We start from the raw sequence: 6,864 nt of genomic DNA on the forward strand, positions 1-6,864 counted from the left end.
AAAGTAATGTTCTTTATTAATGCAATACACAGGAAAAACTAAAAAATTCCCACTTATATCCTAGTTTTGTAGTTTAGTGAAAATTTCTCCTTCCCCACTGTTATACTTTTTAAGGATTATCCAATGACTTTCTAGTTGAGACTTTTTTAGACTACTTTTGATAATAAATTTCTGCTAGACTAAATTATAGCTGTTCATTTATTTAGTATAATCATATCCCAGTTAAAAAAAAATAGCACTGCGCTGATTATTCAGGAAACATTGATGAGAGACAGCAGTTCCTGCTTAAAGGAGTTGAACATTGTAGACAAGCGACTGGAATATGGTGTGATCAGTAAAACGGGTCACACTTCAAAGATACTGTATTAGGAGCTTCATAATCCCAGGCCACAGACCAGTCTTAAATGTCATAGGAAACTGCCCGGGGAAAGCAATATCAATGTTGAGACATATAAATATTAGGGAGACATACATCCTAGTGTAATAAGAGAGAAAAAAGGAAAGACAATGCCATCGGATATAATGGAAATCTTGTGTGTTATCTCCTATTGTTCTCACCTCCTTTATTACTCTCATCTTTTGTTTATCTTATTCCAAATACAGTCATAAACAGAGAAAGATGGAATTGTTGGAGCAACAGCAAAATAAAATTCTATATGTTCTTACTGAACTTATTCAAAATTTTCTGGAGAATAAGCTTCATATCATCTACAATTTATATCCCTTCCTGAATATTTCCTTCCACTTCAAAATTGATCATCTTTGGGCATTTTGTGTGTGAGTTATTGTTTTCAAAATGCTTTTTGTGGGTCCGGCACTGTGGCCTAGCTGCTAAAGTCCTCACCTTTAACGCACCAGGATCCCATATGGGTGCTGGTTCATGTTCTGGCAGCCCTGCTTCCCACCCAGCTCCCTGCTTGTGGCCTGGGAAAGCAGTCGAGGATGGACAAAAGCCTTGGGACTCTGCACCAACATGGGAGATCCGCAAGAGTTCCTGGCTCCTGGCTTCGGATTGGCTCGGTACTGGCTGTTGCTGTCACTTGGGGAGTGAATCACCGAACAGAAGATCTTTCTCTCTGTCTCTCCTCCTCTCTGTATATCTGACTTTGCAATAAAAATAAATAAATCTATTTTAAAAAATGCTTTTTGTAACTCCTGCAGAATGGATAGAACATTTGCCATTTGTCTAAATACATGTTTTAATATTAGACAAAACATATGGGCTTATAATTGTAGGACATATAATCAAGTGTTTTTTTAGTTTCTACTTTCAGACCACGGTAGTTTCTGATAAACAATGCAGATATTCCTGACTTTCTCAAAAATCTCTTAAGTTTGAACAAATGCTGTCATAAACACTGATCAAATAGTTAAACAATTATAAAAATTCTTATATTCCAGGTTTTATGATGAAACATCACACTTGGTTTGTAATATTTTCAAACATCATTATAAACTTCTGAAATATCTTCTATGAATAATTACTAAACATAATAAATGAATAATATGAAATTAGAATATGAAACAAATTCACAATGAAATATTTATTGTTATAAGGAAACTGTCCTTTCCAACATCTAAAAATGTGATCTCAAAAATTCACTGAGGTCCGATACATTAGCTCAACTGGCTAATCCTCCATCTCCAAGCAATGCATCCCATATGGGTGCCAGTTTGTATTCCAATTGCTCTACTTCCCATCCAGCTCTCTTCTGGTGGCCTGGGAAAGCAGTTGAGTACAGACTTGGAGTCCTGCACTGCATGGAAGACTCAGAAGAATCTCCTGGTCCCTGGCTTCAGATTGGCTCAGCTCCAGTTACTTACGAAGTGAACCAGCATATGAGATTATCTTTCTCCCTGTCTGTCCCTCTCCCTGTAAATCTTCCTTTCAAATAAAAACAAATAGATGTATAAAAAATTCATGGAGTATGGGGTATGTTCCCACATGTCCACTCGAAGGTTGAGTTTAGACACAGGAAAGGCAGAAAAGAAAAAAACCTCATTAATGAGCTTGCAAGATGGAATGTCTGATGTGCAGGCACACACAGTGTAGCCAGAGTCAGCAGTTTATTTCCTATTATTCCCTCCATTGGATCCTCCCAGGCTGAGCACCAAGGGGTGTACAACCTGCAAGGATGTCATTTTACGTTCATTATTTCGACCAATACTTTTTTAGTCCTCCTCCCATTTTATTTCTCAACACTGATACTTTGGTTTCCCCTTTTGAATTGGCCACTCCTAACACCACGTTTGCCTAGGGACTTTTCAGATAAATGAACTTGCACAGCTGTTACCCCTGAAAGCTGTTTATGCAAGCCCCACACCTTTTGGCAGCTGTAAGCTATTTGCACAAGCCCAAAGAACTTTAGCGGTTGCTACACCTCTACACTATTTATACCAGTCAGTTCATGGAAATTTTCCATTTACGTTTCTGTACTGAAAATGGACTACTGGACTACTATTTTCTAAAGCTAAGGATATACTGTGGGTACATCAGATCTTGAATAATGACTGAACATAAAAAACAATTTAATCTGGTACAAACTACAAAAAAATCTACATTTTCCTACTATTAGTATAGAAAAGCAGAGTTACTATTGACATAATAATAGGAAGTAATATTCTAAACATAGAAAATTAAATTCTTAACAAATACACACTAGCATTAGATTTGAACAATACAAATCCACATATTGCTCAAGCCAACAGAGGGAGCATGGAGAGCTGCAGCCCACCATCGACCCCAGATCTCTTTTCCCTTTCCTGCTCCACTTTCCTCCAACTTCACCTTCATCCTCTGTCCTCAAGTACCGCCTCAATCCAACCTGACCCTCATCCCTTCCCCTCCCGCTTCCCATGAGCTTTCATTTCCCCCACTACATGCCTGCAGTTTTGGCTTTCATTACCATCAGTGACCAAAGTGTCCAGATGCCAAGAATTCTGTTCTACGTGGACATCAGCATGATCGAGGGTAGGTTAAACATCACTCTTAACATGCAGCTACTTGCACATGGCATGGACGTTGGAAGCATCATCATCAGAAAGAGGATGCTATGAAGACATGGGAGGAAAGTAGTGCGTGCATCAACAGCTCAGAAGGAAATGTCCTGAGAGAAGTGTCACTTTGGCTGGACCCACGTCAAAGCCTTCGCTATGCTCACTTACAAACCGGAAGAGCACATCAGCAACTCTGTCATCAACTGCACACCTGCCAACAGACATACAGTTACCCTAAGGCTGGTGGCTCCTCCTCATCAGTATGGCTCTCCCTTTTAAAAAATGTGATTGCAAGTTTGAGGAAATACAAGGAATGTGGGGTCAGCTCCTGGCAAAAGGGAACATAGTCTGCAACTCAACTGAGTGGGCCATCACTATGTCTGGCATTCTGCTATCCATCATGACGTGTTTCCGATAGATCTGCCTGGTCATGATCAAGTCCCCCCTGAAAGGTGTAGTGTGAGCATCCCATATTGTCCAGTGTTTTGGTCATTTTTGCAGGTGGTCAGGGCAGTGCCAGGATGAGCTTTCCCCACACCACCTCATCCAAGTGCCTCAAGCCCAACCTGGATGAACCACCTGTAGAGATTTATACTATTCAAGGACAGTAAGAAATTCAATAGCCAGAGTTAACCAAGCTGCACCAGTTGAGCAATCCAAACAATTAGATTGGTCACATATTTGGTTTCCAGGAGCCAAAAAAAAATTTTTTTTAAGATCTTCTGTCCAATGATTCGCTCCCCAAGTGACCACAATGGCTGGTGACTGCTCCAATCCAAAGCCAGTAACTTCTTCTAGGTCTCCTACGTGGGTGCAGGGTCCCAAGGCTTTGGGCCGTCCTTGACTGCTTTCCCAGGCCACAAGCATGGAGCTGGATGGGAAGTGGAGCTGCTGGGGTTCAAACCAGTGCCCATATGGGATCCCAGGCATTTTCAAGGTGAGGACTTTTAGCCGCTAGGCTATGGCGCCGGGCCCCAGGAGCCAAAATTAGTATGATCCATCAGATGTGTGGAGCACAGATCAAAAGTAACAACCAAGTAGAAAGATTTACTGAGCAGCATTTCTGCTACTGCTGACGATTGCCTGGTGCAGCATGGATCGAAGGCACCCTTTCTTCAGAGACAACAGGCACAGGGAGCATCCAGAACCATGCAGATTCGCCCCGATCTCTCTGCTGTTTACCACCACCCATGACCCATCCGAGTCATTGCCAAACAGTCAGCAATTCCAGAATTCAAATAATTTGTAAATTTTCTATGTCTACACACCTTGTGATATACATGTGAGTTTTTAAAATGTTTTAGTCTCTTTTTCTTTCAATCGTCAATGTTGAGATCCATAATTTTATAGACTTCCCCTCTGTTTCTGTTTTTGGCTCATGAGTTTTTCTGTTTGTCATGAGAATGTAGGAGTGGAACATTAATTCATTTCAGTATGTGATGGTGGGAAATTTTCAAAACCAAATTGGACTGGAAAAATCTAAATACGATTGTGCTTACTTTAAAATAAAAGCATTACAAAATTAAAAAATATTACCTTTAGGTGGTTTATATCTAAAATTAAATGGCATAGCTAAGAGCATGTTACATATGTACCTTTTTATAAACAGACTTTAATATTTTCTAAGAAATTGTGAGTTTGAAATTAAGAATTAAACTTTTTGAAAATAATCCTTATTTTTATGAAAAACAAAAGAATTATTATATCTCCGTGGATACTGTACATTGATAGGAGGCATCAGCTCATTTCTTTTTGTGGGGTTGCTCTTTTCACTCAAGATAATACAAGATAACGTTACCAGTGGATCAAGGGATACTAATATCTAGAAATTTAAGACACATTATTTATTTTAAAAAGATGTTGGGCCTGGTGCAGTAGCCTAGTGGCTAAATTAATCACCTTGAACGCACCGGGATTCCATATGGGCACTGGTTTGAACCCCGGCAGCTCCACTTCCCATCCAGCTCCCTGCCTGTGGCCTGGGAAAGCAGTCAAGGATGGCCCAAAGCCTTGGGACCCTGCACCCATGTGGGCAACCCGGGGTAGGCACCTAGTTTCTGGCTTCGGATTCGTGGCAGCACCAGCCGTTGTGGTCACTTGGGGAGTGAATCATTGGACAGAAGATCTTCCTCTGTGTCTCTTCTCATTTCTGTATATCTGACTTTCTAATAAATAGATAAATAAATCTTAGGGAAAATAAAAAAAGATGACATGCCTTGGAGAGAGCAGGATATCCAGCTTCCCAGCGCTGACCTTGCCGGTGCAGAGTGACCAGAACGAATTAAAAACAAAAAAAACACAAGATGGTGTTGAGAAAGGCAAGACTATTTTTACTCAGAAGTGTGCCCAGTGCCACACTGTGGGAAAAGGAGGCAAACACAAGACCAGATCCAATCGCCATGGTCTGTTAGGGCAGAAAATGGGTCAGGCCGTCAGCTTCTATCACACACATGCCGACAAGAACAAAGGTGCCAGGGTGTGGTGGTTCCCTAACACCGCACAAGCTGCATGAACGTGGCCCGGCCAACTCTTTCATCAGGCCTTGCGAAGGGGACACTGTGGCTGAGTGGCTGGAGAACCCCGAAGCACATCCCAGGCAATGATCTTGGCTGGCATTAAGAAGAAGAATGAGAGGGCAGATTTGATAGAGAGCTTATCTCAAAAAATCTACTAATGGGTAATGCTTGGCCACTGCCTTATTTTTTACAAATCAGAAATGTCTCATGACTTTTCTATGCCCACCATAATTTAGTTCTCGTACATCAGAATTTATCTCGTGACTGGCTGACAGGATATTTTTGTTCGGCAGTTCTGGTTTTAAACAAGGTTGCCTTGTGTGATTAAGTAAAACTGATTAGATTTGTTGAAAAAAAAGATAATGCGCCTTAAATGACAACAATAACAACAACAGCAAAAACAAGAAAGGTAACATGAAAAAAATCACCTTATATATGCAGCTTTTTCATGCAATAGTATATAAAAAATAAAACTAATTATACTACTATGATAATATGGAGGAAATGGCATTAGTAGACAAAGGAAAGGAAGGAGCAATCCCAGTGCCTACAAAACTGTATCCCAGAATATTTTTAAGAAAAGCTAATTAAATATACACTGCAGAGGTTTTCAACTGTACTTTAGTAGGAACCTTTGCCTAATCTGTCAAGTCTCGCTTTCATCTATTTCATTTCATTGTGGTAAGAATTTTCAACATGAATATTCAACCTGTCAATAAGTCTTTAAGTGTAGAATACAGTATACACAGCTGGCATTCTGTTTGAATTTGTGTATTCATTATCTCATATAGGAACAGTGCAGTATTTGTGTTCATAACTGTCTCCCAAATTCATCTTTATTCTCCATGACAGATTTTTTTATAAAGGCTGAATAACACTTCCTAACATGTCAATAATTTATTTCCTCAATGCTTGCTCTTTTCTCTCCCTTTTCCTTTGACAAGTTTGTACTCCAGGGCATCAGTTTATATGCTTTAAGTCGCAGGCAAAGTAAGACACTCTCAGACGCACATGAACAACAATAAGATTATTTGATTCTAACAGCTGAAAAGGGTAAGTTTCATGGCTGAATTCCTTTACTAGCTCTCTGTTGATTTCAAGAACCACAGTTTTGTTTTTCTCTTTCAGTCCCCTTAATCAGGAAATGTAGATATCAACATTAGCCCAAACCACTGCAGCTTCTGATAAGTACTTCATTTATAACTTAAATATCCGCTATTTCACAGCTCTTCTTCTCACCATATCACCACTCCACCTAAAAATAATTTTAACAGCATAGATGCCACAGATTAATTGAATAATTAAAAAGGATTTTATACTAATAAGAAGGGGGATTCAATGTTCAGAAATG

At 39.8% G+C, this 6,864-nt stretch overlaps 1 pseudogene; it reads left to right on the forward strand.

Moving 5' to 3' along the window:
- Positions 1-5,203: 5,203 nt before the first annotated feature.
- LOC121153452 lies at positions 5,204-5,678 on the forward strand (annotated as a pseudogene).
- The last annotated feature ends 1,186 nt before the right edge of the window (positions 5,679-6,864 follow it).

Source organism: Ochotona curzoniae, unplaced genomic scaffold, assembly GCF_017591425.1.
Source record: "Ochotona curzoniae isolate NIBS_2020 unplaced genomic scaffold, NIBS_Ocur_1.0 contig_2692, whole genome shotgun sequence".
In the NCBI taxonomy this organism is placed as follows: Eukaryota; Metazoa; Chordata; class Mammalia; order Lagomorpha; family Ochotonidae; genus Ochotona; species Ochotona curzoniae.